This window comes from Apium graveolens, chromosome 10, assembly GCF_009905375.1.
Source record: "Apium graveolens cultivar Ventura chromosome 10, ASM990537v1, whole genome shotgun sequence".
Classification (NCBI taxonomy): Eukaryota; Viridiplantae; Streptophyta; class Magnoliopsida; order Apiales; family Apiaceae; genus Apium; species Apium graveolens.
Window position 1 is genome coordinate 19,781,690 of NC_133656.1, and position 15,978 is coordinate 19,797,667.

The 15,978-nt window shown below is 39.0% G+C and overlaps 1 non-coding gene across 1 annotated transcript; it reads left to right on the forward strand.

Annotated features, from left to right (window-relative positions):
• The first annotated feature begins 15,382 nt into the window (after positions 1-15,382).
• LOC141694119 (small nucleolar RNA R71) lies at positions 15,383-15,489 on the forward strand. Its single transcript, XR_012563447.1, has one exon. It is a non-coding gene; the product is annotated as a small nucleolar RNA R71 (small nucleolar RNA).
• The last annotated feature ends 489 nt before the right edge of the window (positions 15,490-15,978 follow it).

The window sequence follows — 15,978 nt, forward strand, 5'->3', positions numbered from 1 at the left end:
GTTAAGAATGATAAAGGAACTGAAGAAATTAAGCATGTTGTTAAGCAAAAGCCAAAGTTAAAACATGTTAAGCTTGTAACTGTAAAGTCTGAAAATGAGAAATCAGAAGTTAAAGAGGAATTAACTTCTGACAAACTAAAACAGGAAAAGACAGCTGAAGTAAACATAGGTTTAATGACAAAGAAGCAGCTTAAACATAAGCTGAAAGATGTTAAGAATGCAAATAAGGTAAAATCACCTAGGAAAAATAGGAATGGAAAGGAAGGTGTGAATAAAAGTAATGATTATAAACCTGTTCCTGATGCTCCTAGGAAAACATGTCATAACTGTGGAAGTTCTAATCATTTGGCTTCTTTTTGCAGGAAGAATAAGAATATTAACTCCTTACTTTCAAAATCAGGAGTTAAGAGTCAGTCTGTTAGATACAAACCACAAAATCCTTGTTTTCATTGTGGTAGTTTATGGCATTCCATTTATACTTGTAAGGAATATCATAGTTTGTACTATGATTATTATCAAATAAAACCTTCTTTGAAGAAAGTTTCCAATGTTCCTTCTAGTGTAAATTCTGATTCAAAGTCTGATAATGTAAGTTCTGAAAAGAAAAATGTTAACATAAACTCTGATGCTAAATCCGCTGCAAATGTTAACAAACTTAATAAGACCAAAGGATCCAAGCAAGTCTGGGTCCTTAAAACTAATAATTAGTGGTCTTTGTGATTGCAGGGCAACAGGAAAAATATTCTAGTTCTGGACAGTGGATGTTCAGGACATATGACTGGAAATAAGGCCCTGCTATCAGACTTTGTGGAGAAAGTTGGCCCAAGTGTTTCCTATGGAGATGGCAACATTGGAAAAACATTGGGATATGGCAATATCAATCTTGGGAATGTCATAATTAAAGATGTAGCTCTGGTCTCAGGACTTAAACGCAATCTGCTGAGTATAAGTCAAATCTGTGACAGAGGTTATCATGTTGATTTCTTTGAAGAACACTGTGAAATTGTGAGTAAATCTAAAGGCAAAGTTGTTCTGAAAGGATACAGGCGTGGTAACATTTATGAAGCTAAGCTTTCAATAAGTACTTATGGTTCTGCAATTTGTCTGATGAGTAGAGCATCAATTGAAGAAAGCTGGAATTGGCACAAGAAACTCTCTCATTTAAATTTCAACAATATAAATGAACTGGTCAAGAAAGATCTTGTGAGAGGATTGCCAAAGTCAGTATTTGCTCCTGATGGTCTTTGTGATTCATGTCAGAAGGCCAAACAAAGAAAATCTTCCTTCAAGAGCAAGGCTGAATCATCAATTCTTGAGCCTTATCATCTACTACATACATGTTAATCTATTTGGTCCAGTAAATGTCATGTCTATTGCAAAGAAAAAATATGCGTTGGTCATAGTGGATGAGTTCACCAGATACACATGGGTGTATTTCTTGCACACAAAAAGTGAAACTGCATCTATCTTGATTGATCATGTCAAACATCTGGATAAATTGGTCAAAGATTCTGTGAAAATCTTAAGGAGTGATAATGGCACTGAGTTCAAGAATTTGATAATGGAAGAGTTCTACAAAAACCATGGAATAAAGCAGGAATTTTCTGCTCCTGGAACTCCACAGCAAAATGGAGTTGTTGAAAGGAAGAATAGAACTCTCATTGAAGCTGCACGAACTATGCTTGAAGAAGCAAAGCTTCCAACTTATTTCTGGGCTGAAGCTGTGCAGACTGCTTGTTTTACTCAAAATGCAACACTTATTAACAAGCATGGAAAAAAACCATATGAGATGGTGAAGAAAAAGAAGCCAAATCTGAAGTACTTTCATGTATTTGGATGCAAGTGTTTTGTTCTCAAGACTCATCCTGAACAGCTATCCAAGTTTGATCTAAAAGCTGATGAAGGAATCTTTGTTGGATATCCACTTTCCACAAAAGCCTTCAAAGTCTATAATTTGAGAACAAAAGTGGTCATGGAATCTATCAATGTCTCTTTTGATGACAAGAAGATTACTGGTCTTGAAGATTTCATTGATCATGATCAGCTGATATTTGAAAATGAAGACTCAAATTCTGATACTGAAAATCCTGACAGTCTAAGTCCTGATACTGTAAACTCTGATGGATTAAACTCTGATGTTATTGAAACTGTGGTGACTACGTCAAAGGAAGATGCACCAATGCAGGGGGAGCATACTCAAGATTCTACCACATCTCAAGAAACATCAGAACATACATCTGGCTCTTCAAGTTCTGATTCGTCAAGTTCTGATAAACCAAGTTCTGATAGTGCTGAAAATCTAAATTCTGAAGAATCCAACTCAGAGAGCATAGTTTCAGGGGGAGTATCAGAAAATGAAAATGAAGACAGCATGGATCATGGGGGAGCATCCAGTTCTAGAGAAAACCTTCCATCTGCAAGGAAGTGGACAAAGTCACATACACCTGATCTGATAATTGGAAATCCTGATGCAGGTGTCAGAACTAGAACAGGTACTTCAAATGAATGTCTTTACAATTCTTTTCTCTCTCAGACTGAGCCAAAGAAAGTGGAAGAAGCTCTTCAAGATGTTGATTGGGTATAAGCAATGCAGGAAGAGTTAAATGAATTTGAAAGAAACAAAGTTTGGACCCTAGTGCCAAGACCAAAGAATAGATCTGTTGTTGGTACAAAGTGGGTATTCAGAAACAAAACTGACAGTGATGGCATAATTACAAGGAATAAGGCAAGGCTGGTTGCAAAAGGATATTCTCAACAGGAGGGAATTGACTATGATGAAACATTTGCACCAGTTGCTAGGTTAGAAGCCATAAGGATATTTTTGGCTTATGCTGCTCACAAAAAGTTTACTATCTTTCAAATGGATTTGAAAAGTGCTTTTCTCAATGGAGAATTGGAGGAGGAAGTATATGTTGAACAACCTCCAGGCTTTGTAGATTCCAAACATCCAGATTATGTCTACAGGCTTGATAAAGCACTTTATGGACTTAAGCAAGCTCCTAGAGCATGGTATGAGACTTTAGCTCAGTTTCTTCTGGAAAGTGGATTCAACAGAGGAACAATAGACAAAACACTGTTATACCTCAACCATGGAAAGGACTTACTTCTCGTCCAGATTTATGTTGATGATATCATTTTTGGGTCTACAAATGACAGACTTTGCAAGAAGTTTGCCAAACTGATGCAGTCAAGATATCAGATGAGTATGATGGGGGAACTTAGCTATTTTCTGGGCCTTCAAGTCAAGCAAAATGAAGAAGGCACTTTTATTTGTCAAACTAAGTACACCAGAAACTTGCTAAAGAAATTCGGAATGCAAGATTGTTCAAGTGCATCCACTCCCATGGCCACTGCAACAAAACTGGATAAGGATACTGGTAAATCAGTAGATATTACTGATTACAGAGGTATGATTGGCTCTCTACTCTATCTAACTGCTAGTAGACCTGATATCATGTATGCTACCTGTCTTTGTGCAAGATTTCAAGCAGATCCAAGAGAACCTCACTTAACAGCTGTGAAAAGAATTTTTAAGTATCTTAAAGGAACAGCTGATCTGGGATTGTGTTATCCTAGAGAATCAGATTTTAAACTAATAGGTTACTCAGATGCAGATTTTGCAGGTTGCAAAATTGACAGGAAAAACACAAGTGGAAGCTGCCAATTTCTTGGAGGCAGATTGGTTTCTTGGTTCAGCAAGAAACAAAAGTCAATTTCCACATCAACTGCAGAAGCAGAGTATATTGCTGCAGGAAGCTGTTGTGCACAGATTCTTTGGATGAAGAATCAGTTACTGGATTATGGGTTAACATATTTCAAAATCCCTATTTATTGTGATAATCAAAGTGATATTGCTATGACAGGTAATCCAGTTCAACACTCTATGACAAAGCACATCAGCATCAGGTACCACTTCATCAGGGAACATGTGGATGAAGGTACAGTGGAATTGCATTTTGTTCCCACAGATCAACAACTAGCAGATATCTTCACAAAACCACTGTGTGACTTTTCACACTCTATGATTACTGGAGAAATACTCTGATAATAACATAAATTCTGATAAGCAGTCGTGACTCACTTACACTGAGAAGCCACTGTAAAATAGAATTTAAAAAGATGCATAAAATTAGCGCAAAACAGTTGAGGTGGACTCAAGCATGAACTCATTCATCAGTAGGTTTCAGGATAATGACAGCTCTTTAGCAAAATTTTAGTTATGCCTTATTTCTAAGATGTACTGAAGTGAATCAAATTTTACTCCTTATCTGAAATTTAGCTTAATGCACACAATAATCACTCCATCTGAATGATGAAAATTACTGTGGTGGTCTATGTTGTTTTAGATAAACAGTCATTGTGTCATTTTGCACTAACTCTGAGGACAAGTTCTGGTTGCATATTCTGACGATTAAGTTCTGAAGAGTATAACTCAGAACTTGTATGAGGATTTACTCAGATAGGCATTCCTTTTTCGAGTTAAGAAATTATGTTCTGATGACTGTTAAGTTCTGATATAAGTCTAAGTTCTGATATTACAGTCTAATTCTTTACTTGACTTATCTGTGGATAAAATTTGATAACAGTCTCGGTTCAAACTAGAATATGTTGAAGTGGAAGATTAATAGTCACTATGGTTAGGGTTAATGATATTCGTACTTGAACAGTCCACTTTTACTTGTTTCTTGTGCGCATTCAACCATGTTTTCTCCTTCCAATGAATGTTATTCTTTTGCCAAGTCTGGGGAGACGAGGTAGAATTAATTCTACCTGTCAGCATTAAATACTTTTACGTCTCCTGGCATTCGCTTGCCTATATAAGCAGCCACTTCACATCAGCCTTCCCATCAAATTCTTTTTCACAAACTTACCTTCATACTTTTTCTTTCAAAAACACAATGGTCAGATACAACATGTTTTTGAACTACCAAAACTTCAATATGGAGCTAAGCTGTGCCGACTGGCAGCAGGAATGGCACGTCACGGCCATTCCTGAGGAGATATGGGACTCTGTCCCACAGGAGGTACTGACCCACCTCCTGTTCTTCTATATGGACTACCATCGCCATCTGGAGTGATTGGAGGAGGAAAGGCTGGAAGCTCTCCGCCAGCAAGAGCGAATCATCCGACTCGCCATTCTGTTTGTCGAGAGTAGGAAGAAGAAATGATTTAATCTCGTCTTCTTCCTGTTTTTCTTCATCATCTGCTTTGTCAGGCTTCTTAGCTAGGACTAAAGCTGTTGATGTTAGGTTTAGCAGCTTAGGGAAATCTTGTATAAATTCTGATGTAATCTCAATTTCATGAATGTATTCACTTGATATATTAATGAAATTTGTTTTTATTTCAAGATTTTGTCTCTAAGATATTTTGTAATGCATTGATAAATCCTGATTGATATTCTGATGACCATATAAATTCTGTTTTAATTTAAGTTCTGACTTTCCTTTATCAGTACTTACTCATATGATTTATCTTGGTCATTTTCACTTGATTTATTTTCAGAATATTAATGTTGCAGTGAAAAATAATTCAATAAGTGGGAACGGCTTCACTTTTGAATTAAAACTGTTTCACCTTAATTAATGGAATATCTGGGTAAGTGGAACGGTTTTTTCCTTGAAAACAGGCGAGTGGGTAAGTAATAATTACTGTTTTCTCGAGCCCAGTAACTATCTGTTATTACTGCATGTCTGACAGGTGTCCAACGGTAACATTTTTTTTCAGAGTATAAGTACGACAGAGAGAGGATTTCTTTAATCATTTATTTCCTTCATATTTTTTTCTCTCTACTTGCTTTTACTCTCACTTTCTCTCTTCTTCTCTCGTTGGTTTTTCATACAGACATTTTATCAAACACCTAACAGACACTTTTTCATCTCAATTTTTCACATGGCACCTAAGGATTTAATCATTGATGGACCTAAGTTTGTTCCAAACAACTATGCTGCAATTCTTGATCATGCTGAAGCTCCATCTGAATTGCATTTTGTGCAAGATCTTCTTGCACACAGTGAGATTGGGTATGCATTAACCCAGCCTTCAGTCTTTTCGAACCAACAAGTTCTGACGTTTTGGCGGACTGGGCACTTTGATGATGGTGGTAAACATGGCACTCCCAGTATTGTTTTCGAAGTGGGTGATTCATCTTATACAGTTACTCCTGGTACAATACGCAGGGCTCTACATCTCCCAGAAGAGTGTACTTTTTCAATTCTAGAGGAATCAGCTCTTCAGGAGTTAATGGCTAATTTGGGATATGAAAAGAGTTTGGCAAAACTTGGGAAGTTGAAATGGGCTCATATCAGAAGAGAATGGAGCTTCTTCTTCGACTGCATCACCAAAGCTTTTGGGAACAAATGTTCGAATTTTGATGCTATCCCAATTCTGAGTCAGCACATCGGGTATGCTATTATCAATCAAACTCATTTTGATTTTGCAACTGGTATAATTGGTTTTATTGGGGATAGGATGACAGAGGATAGGAATGTTGTCTATTTTGCTAGATTCTGTCAACTTATTTATACTTTTTGTACTGATGAACCTCAATTAGTCAGTTCCTCAACCCCACCTTTTAAAGTTACAAAATGCTACTTTAATGACCTGGTAAATGCTGACACTAAGAAATCAGTGGTTAGACCATTACAGATTCTTCAGTCTGTAAAACAGATCCTAATAAATGCTGATCCTGATACTTATAGATCTGTTTACTCTGATGTCCAACCAACAACAAACACCCAAAAACCATCATCCTCAGCACCTACCACTCATTCTACTCAACCTACCCTCAGGACATATCTCAAATCCTATCTCTCCACTTCACAGACTGTTCAACCCTCATCCTCAGCACCTACTATGAAGCCTTCATCCTCCAAGCCAAAGAGGACAAAGACTGTTCCTCAAACACCTCAAAAGAGAAGGAGGATGGCCTTGAGAGATGAATCTGATACTGAGGAACAGGTTCCTTCTTCAGAACCTGTTGTATGTGAAGCTGAGAAAGAGACTTCTCAGAAATATTCTGGAATTGGGGGAGCTAGGCTTCTCAAGAGGCTTAGAAGAATGACAGTTCCTGAAACTCCCAAGGAATCCAAATCAACAAAGAGATACAAGAAACAGAGGGCACACATGCCACTTTCAGATGATGAAGAGGAAGCAGCTAAGGAAGGGGATCAGGAATCTCTGATCTCACAAGAAAAGGAATTTGCTCCAGTCACTTCTTCTCCATCAACTCCATCTAAGGAAGCTGTTTCTGAAAAGGCTACCACCCCATCTGTGTCTCCTGTTGATCCAGGCACAAGTGCTGATATTGATGTTCAAAACTTGGTTGTGCCTGAAGTAATTTTCTTAGAAGCTCCAACAGCAACTAATCCTTTAACAACACCTGTTACTGATGCTGTTCAAACTCCAGAGTTATCAACAACACCTTCTCTGCATCATGATGCTGATGATTAGACTTTAGGTGAGCATCAGGATTTGGCTGTTGATCAGAACTTAGAACCAGATCAGCAATTAGAGGATGCTGAAGCCTCCATTGCTACTCACACTGTTGTCTTATCAGAAGATACTGATGCTGCAAATGCTGGAGATACTGGTGATGCTGCTCCAACTGCAGATGCTGATGCAGCAGGTCCTTCATGACATGCTCCTCAACAGACTATTCTAAAGTCTGAACTGGTTAAGAAGTTTGTTACCAAAGAAGCACCAGTACCTTGGAGTGAAACTCCTGCAGGACAGGAGTGGACTAAGGAATGGAACTCAGTTTCATGTGTTCCAACTAAAAAGCATCTTGCTGAGCACTTGACTAAAGCTGATGAAATGTTAAATTCTGATGATTTCAAAACCCAGCTTAGAGTCACTTCATTGAGTACTAAACATCTAAAAGGTCTTCACTCAACTACTCATGCAGAGCTACACAAGATTCAGGAAGAATTTATCAAACAGAAACAAGTTTGGAAAATTGATAAGAAAAAGTTCTTCCAACCTACCTTTGACAGGATTGCTTATATTGAGAAGACTCAAGATCATCAACAAGCTCAGATTGATGATATTCTGAAAAATCAAGCTTCTCAGCAATCACAACTAACTGAAATCCAATCCTCAGTGGAATTGCTTATCTCTCTTCTACTACCTGCTGATGCCAAAAAGGGGGAGAAAGTAATTAAGTCCAAATGCAAGACTGACAAGACACTGACAGGGAAGGATGATGAAAAAGATGATCAAGGAAATCCTGGAATGGGTAGAGGTCATAGTCAAGGTAGAAGATTGACATCAAGAAAAGCTGAAATCACAAGTCACAAGACAAGTTCTGATACTGGGAAAAGAATAAGTTCTGCTGCTGGTAAAAGGATAAGTTCTGATGAACTTTTAGATCTTGATGAGGAAATGTCAAGACAGTTATTTCTTCAGGAAAATCCAGGAATGGACTTGGAAAGTTTAATGGAAGAAGAAGCCAGACTTAAATCAGAGAAAGTCACATCTAAATCTGAAGCTTCTGGTAAAAAGCCACTTCCAAAACTCAAAGGCATTGTGATCAAAGAAAGGACACATACTGAAGCAACATTGGCTAGATCACAACCGCAGATAGATCCAAGATCCAAGGGTAAAGAAAAGGTTGGTGAACCTATCAAGGTTTATGTGCCTCCTGAGGATGAAGAAATTACTGATGAAAAGGATAATCTTGCTCTGACTTCAAGAAAAGTTCTTAAAACAACCTCTGACATGGCTCAAGTTGTTCAGAGTCAAGAAATTGTAAGTTCTGATATTCAGAAGAAGCAAGTAACCTCTGATATAGCTCAAGTTAACTTGATATCAGAAGATAGACCAAAGACACTCCTACCAGGATTCACTAAAGCAAAACAGACTCAACCTTTGAAGACTACTGCAAGTGGTTTTGAAGCAAGAGTAGTTACTGGAAAGGAAGCAAGAGATAAAACTGGATTGGGAAGTGCTGATGAAAGAAGAATACATAACACTACCAATGATCCAACTTCCTTGAGTAAACCAGGTATTGGAGCAACTCCTGAGAGATTGAATCAACTGGAATATGTACAGATGGTTTACCATACCTACTTGAAAGAATACATCTTGTTGTATTTCATGACAGATGGTAGGGTTTATCATATAAGACAAAATGCCATTCCATTGAAGTATTTTGAAGAATTGGAGCATGTACTATTCTTACTTCAAGTGGATGGCAGAATAACAGGAACTGCTGCAAACTATTTGAAAGAACAGATTCAGAGACAGAAAAGGCTTTATTCTGTTAAGTCTGACAGCACATACGTTCCAAAGTACAGAGATCACAATGGTGATATAGTTGAAATGAAGCCCAACACTGCTAAGATTATAACTACCTTTCTGGGGTACAGGGTGTTAGGGCGAAAACAAGCGCTAATATTCACGCAAGTATACGCGTTCACAAGTAATATAGAATACTTTCTAGTTCGTTCCCACAGAGACTCAGACTAAATTATTGTCTAATTAAACTCACTCACCAATGTATGATTACTTCTCAATGTTAAGACACTAACACTTAAGATTGTTGATTAAATATTAACAACAATTAACTACTTAATTAATCACTTACTTAACACTTCAAATTATCAATAATAAAACACTCATGAGATCACAACTTCATTACTACTTCCTTCAATAGTCATTGTTATTACCTTTAGCATGTGACAGTGATGATATTAATCGAATAACACGAAACTGATAAAAGCCAACTTTCATTGTACTAATACCATTCTACCAAACATCCACAATTAAGATAGAAGTTGAATAGTCATCAATTATGTTGAGTTCCTATATGTCTACAGAAATTGACAACACAACGATTTAAGCACAAGTTATTCCTTTTGATTATATAGGGCAAATAAAACTGTTAGAGTTACCCACTAATCATGTACAACGTACATGAACCTATGCTAGCATGGCAAGTTCTAAATCTCAAGATCCACCGTCGCTTCACAAGAGATTAACACCCTATCTTATATGTTCGCGATGCACATAAGACGAATACGCACAACCAATACTAGATATCATACAATCATCACACACTAAAGTATTAAACAATAAACTAAAGAATTCCATAGTAAATCCGTTGCAACCCCATGATCACGATTAGCCCATAATAGCACTTATCGTCATCATGGGTTCATATGAAATCATGATAAACAAACACAAGAAAATAATAACTAAACTAATTATATTAACACAGAGTACGTCACAAGAGTAAATAAGTTCAAAGTAAGAAAACTAGCATCCAACGTTACAACGAAACAAGAATCACAAGAAAATATGCTTCCTCTTCATTGCGGTGTGCTAAATCGGTCTTCCTCTTTATCTCCTTCGCTCCTTGCGTAAAAACACAATCTTCTTCAATCCACACTTGTGAAAACGTCTCAAATCTACTTATATAATAGTCCCATAAAACTCAGATTACATAGAAGTGGAAACCAAACAGAAGTAGAAGTCCTGAAATAATATATTTTTTTCCCCGACCCTGGGCGGCCGCTCAGCCCCTGTTTTCTGATTTTTTTGTGTTTTTGGATAGGTTATTAACTTCTAAGGGTTCCTGTAACAACAATTTATGGGTTGCCTCCCACGCAGCGCTTCTTTTTCGTCATTAGCTTGACGTTTCGTACCCTTCTCAAGTAGTCAACAAAATGGCACTATCCACTTCTCGGTTTGCCATGTTCCCATAGTAGTGCTTCAAATGCTGACCGTTAACCTTGAATGCTTGGTCCGGATCATTCTCAAAAATTTCCACCGCTCCATGTGGAAACACAGTTTTGACAATAAAAGGCCCAGACCACCTCGATTTCAACTTCCCTGGAAAAAGTCGGAGTCGAGAGTTGAATAAGAGAACTTGTTGCCCCGGCATAAATAACTTAGGATGTAGCTTCCTATCGTGCCACCTCTTCACCTTTTCCTTATACATTTTGTTATTCTCGTACGCTTGAAGTCGAAATTCATCAAGTTCATTAAGCTAAAGCATTCTTTTCTTACCAGCTGCATCTAAATCCAGGTTCAACTTTTTCAATGCCCAGTAGGCCTTATGCTCAAGCTGCACAGGTATATGACATCCCTTACCGTACACAAACTGAAACGGGGACATACCAAGTAGAGTTTTGTATGCTGTTCTGTAAGCCCAAACAGCTTCATCGAGCTTTAAAGACCAATCCTTCCTTGACGGACAAACAACCTTCTCTAGAATGCGCTTTATCTCTCTGTTAGACACTTCCGCTTGACCATTTGTTTGCGGATGATAGGCAGTAGCCACTCGATGATTCACATTATAACGCTGCATCATAGAAGTGAACTTATGGTTGCAGAAATGCGATCCTTCATCACTTATGATTACCCGAGGTGTTCCAAACCTTGTGAAAATTTGCTTATGAAGAAAATTTAGCACTGCCTTTGCATCATTTGTCGGTAAAGCTTTAACTTCAACCCATTTTGAGACATAATCGACTGCCAGCAAGATGTACTGATTATTGCAAGATGAGATAAAAGGCCCCATAAAATCGATTCCCCAAACATCAAAGACCTCGACTTCAAGTATCACATTTAATGGCATCTCATCCTTTCTCGTCAAATTTCCCACTCTTTGGCAACGATCACACCTTAAAACAAACTGATGAGCATCCTTGAACAAAGTAGGCCAAAAAAACCTGCTTGCAGAATACGAGCTGCCGTCTTCTCACCACCATAGTGTCCACCATAAACCGTGGAATGGCAGTCTCGTAATATCCCCTCCGTCTCACAGAACGGGATACATCTCCTGATGATCTGGTCAGCTCCCTGTCTAAACAAATATGGTTCATCCCACATATACCACTTCACCTCATGTAGAAACTTCTTCATTTGAGAGGATGTTAAATTAGGAGGCATTACATTGCTGACGAGATAGTTTACAATATCTGCAAACCATGGTTCTTCCTCCTGAACTGCAAACAACTGCTCATCTGGAAAAGATTCATTGATTAACGTCCTATCTTGTGAAGTAGAATCGGGATTCTCCAACCTAGAGAGATGGTCAGCTACTTGATTCTCAGTACCTTTTCTATCCTTGATCTCTAACTCAAATTCCTGAAGTAAAAGCACCCAACGAATGAGTCTTGGCTTCGAATCCTTCTTGGAAACCAGATAGCGAATAACCGCATGATCAGTGAATACTGTTACTTTCGTACCAAGTAGATAAGATCGAAATTTCTTGAAACCAAAGACTATAGCCAAAAGCTCCTTCTCAGTAGTGGTGTAGTTCAATTGGGCCCCATTTAAAGTCTTACTCGCATAGTAGACCACATGGAAGAGATTTTTCTTGCGCTGTCCCAGAACTGCACCTACCGCATAATCACTCGCATCACACATCATCTCAAACGGTTCTGTCCAATCTGGTGCTGTAATAACTGGTGCAGTGATCAAACTCTTCTTGAGAGTTTCGAATGCTGCCAAACATTCATCATCAAATTTGAAAAGCACATCTTTCTTAAGCAAATTGCACAACGGCTTAGATATCTTTAAAAAGTCCTTGATGAATCGCCGATAAAACCCCGCATGACCAAGAAAACTACGGATTCCTTTCACAGAATTAGGTGGGGGAAGATTTTCAATGACTCCCACCTTGGCCTTGTCCACCTCCAGACCCTTGTTAGAGACCTTATGCCCAAGAATAATGCCTTCATACACCATAAAATGACATTTCTCCCAATTGAGCACCAAATTAGTTTCCACGCATCTTTTGAGTACGGCGCACAGATTATTCAAACATTCATCATATGAATGTCCAAAGACGGAGAAGTCATCCATGAACACTTCGACATTATTTCCAATCATGTCAGAGAATATAGCCATCATACATCTCTGAAAAGTGGTCGGGGCGCCACATAACCCAAACGAAACTCTGCGAAAAGCAAACGTGCCAAATGGACAGGTGAAGGTAGTCTTTTCCTGATCCTCTGGTGCAATACAAATCTGATTATACCCTGAATAGCCATCCATAAGACAAAAATACTCATGACCCGCCAACCTGTCAAGCATCTGATCAATAAATGGAAGAGGGAAGTGATCCTTCCTTGTGGCTTTGTTCAATTTTCTATAATCCATGCATACTCTCCATCCTGTAACTGTTCGAGTGGGGATGAGCTCATTCTTTTCATTTGCGACCACAGTGATACCTCCTTTCTTAGGTACACATTGTACGGGGCTCACCCACGAGCTGTCAGAAATAGGATAAATGATGCCTGCATCCAGGCATTTCAGAATTTCTTTCTTCACCACCTCCTTCATGATGGGATTCAGTCTTCGCTGCTGTTCCACAGTTGGCTTACTACCTTCCTCTAGCAGAATTTTATGCATACAATATGAAGGACTTATCCCCTTGATGTCTGCTATGGTCCATCCAATAGCCGATTTGAATTCTCTCAAAATCCTTAAGAGCTTGTCTTCCTCACTACCTGAAAGGTCAGATGAAAAAATAACAGGTAACGTAGATGAATCACCTAAAAAAGCATACCTCAAGTGTTCAGGTAATGGCTTGAGCTCCAAGGTAGGTGCTTCCTCTATTGATGGTTTGAGCTTTCCTTCAGCATTCTTAAGGTCAGAAGTACCAAGAGATTCAAACGGCATGTCCAGCTTTCGCTTCCAGGGAGAAGCGTTCAGATATTGTAATTGCTCGTTGCCATCTTCATCATCGCTGTCAAAATCCCCCACTAAGGCCTTTTCCAATGCATCAGACATTAGCATGCGATCGAGTTCCGAAGTAACCGCATAATCAATCACATCCACTTTTAAGCACTCCTCATCTTCTGTAGGGAATTTCATTGCCTTGAATACGTTGAAGGTCACATCCTGATCTTGTACCCGCATAGTAAGTTCACCTTTTTGCACATCTATCAAGGTATGACCAGTAGCCAAGAAAGGCCTTCCAAAGATTATGGAAATCTTCTTATCTTCCTCAAAATCCAGAATAACAAAATCTGCAGGAAAGAAGAGCTTATCCACCTTGACGAGCACATCCTCCACTATGCCCCTTAGGTAAGTAATGGAATGATCAGCCAATTGTAGAGACATGTATGTGGGTTTTGGATCAGGCAGATCCAGCTTTTTAAAGATCGACAACGGCATCAGATTAATGCTTGCTCCCAAATCACAAAGGCACTTGTCAAAGGTCAGATTGCCAATGGTGCAAGGAATGGTGAAGCTTCCTGGATCTTTCAGTTTTGGTGGTAACTTTTGCTGCAGAACAGCGCTGCATTCTTCCGTGAGAGCAACGGTGTCAAGGTCATCCAGTTTCACCTTCCTTGAAAGAATACTCTTCATAAACTTCGCATAACTAGGCATTTGCTCCAGAGCCTCAGCGAAAGGTATATTGATGTGAAGTTTCTTGAACACCTCCAGAAACTTCCCGAACTGTCTATCCAGCTTTTGTTGCTGCAATCTTTTAGGAAAAGGTGGTGGAGGATAGAGCTGTTTCTCCCCTGTATTAGCCTCAGGCAGAGTGTGTTCAACAGTAGTCTTCCTTGGTTCCGCCGCTTTCTCATTTTGCTTAGATTCTTCATCACTAATTTCAGCGTCTCCTTCCTTTGCCTTTTCAGCATCAGCAACTTTTCCAGACCTTAAGGTAATAGCCTTGACTTGCTCTTTAGCTTCCTTCCTGCCTGGTACTTCCGTGTCACTAGGAAGGGTGCCAGGTTGACGATTGAGCACTGCATTAGCTAATTGACCGATTTGATTTTCCAAGGTCTTGATAGAAACCGCCTGACTCTTGCATAACAGCTTAAGTTCCTCAAAATCAGCACTAGTAGGTGCAGCTGTACTTCCCTGTTGAGGATATGATTGTCTTGTAGCATACTGCTGTGGTTGCTGGAATCCAGGTGGGTTAAACTGTTTACTCACTCCTTGCTGATATGGTGGCTGAATAGCATTCTGATTATTCCCCCAGCTGAAATTTGGATGATTTCTGTTGTTAGGATGATAGGTCGCTGGCACAGGCTGCTGTTGTCACTGATAATTATTCATATACTGAACAGATTCGTTGACAAGAGAACACTGATCCGTAGCGTGAGAACCTGCATAAAGCTCACAAACCATAGCTATTTGATTAACTCCATATGTAACCAGAGAATCAACCTTCATTGATAGCGCTTGGAGCTGGGCTGCAATAGCGGTGGCTACATCAACTTCCAGAATACCTGCTACCTTGCCTGACGTCATCCTCTGAGTTGGGTTTTGATGCTCATTTGCAGCCATCGTCTCTATAAGATTATACGCCTCAGTATAGCTTTTAGCCCATAAGGCGCCTCCAGCTACTGCATCGAGCATGGGCCGAGATTGGGCCCCCAAACCATTATAGAAACCCGTGATCACCATCCAATCTAGCATTCCATGATGTGGACATTTTCTCAACATTTCCTTGTAGCGTTCCCAAGCCTCGCACATAGATTCTGTAGGTTGCTGCGCAAACTGAGTAAGAGCACTCCTCATAGCAGCAGTCTTTGCCATCGGATAAAACTTCACCAGAAACTTTTACGCAAGATCTTGCCACGTAGTGATAGACCCAGCTGGTTCAGAATGTAACCAGTCTTTAGCCTTGTCCCTCAGTGAGAATGGGAAAAGCCTCAACTTGATAGCCTCATCAGTCACGCCATTATACTTAAAAGTGCTGCAGATCTCGACAAAATTCCTTATGTGCATGTTGGGGTCTTCAGTTGCTACTTTCACTTCAAATTATCAATAATAAAACACTCATGAGATCACAACTTCATTACTACTTCCTTTAATAGTCATTTTTATTACCTTTAGCATGTGACAGTGATGATATTAATTGAATAACACGAAACTGATAAAAGCCAACTTTCATTGTACTAATACCATTCTACCAAACATCCACAATTAAGATAGAAGTTGAATAGTCATCAATTATGTTGAGTTCCTATATGTCTACAGAAATTGACAACACAACGATTTAAGCACAAG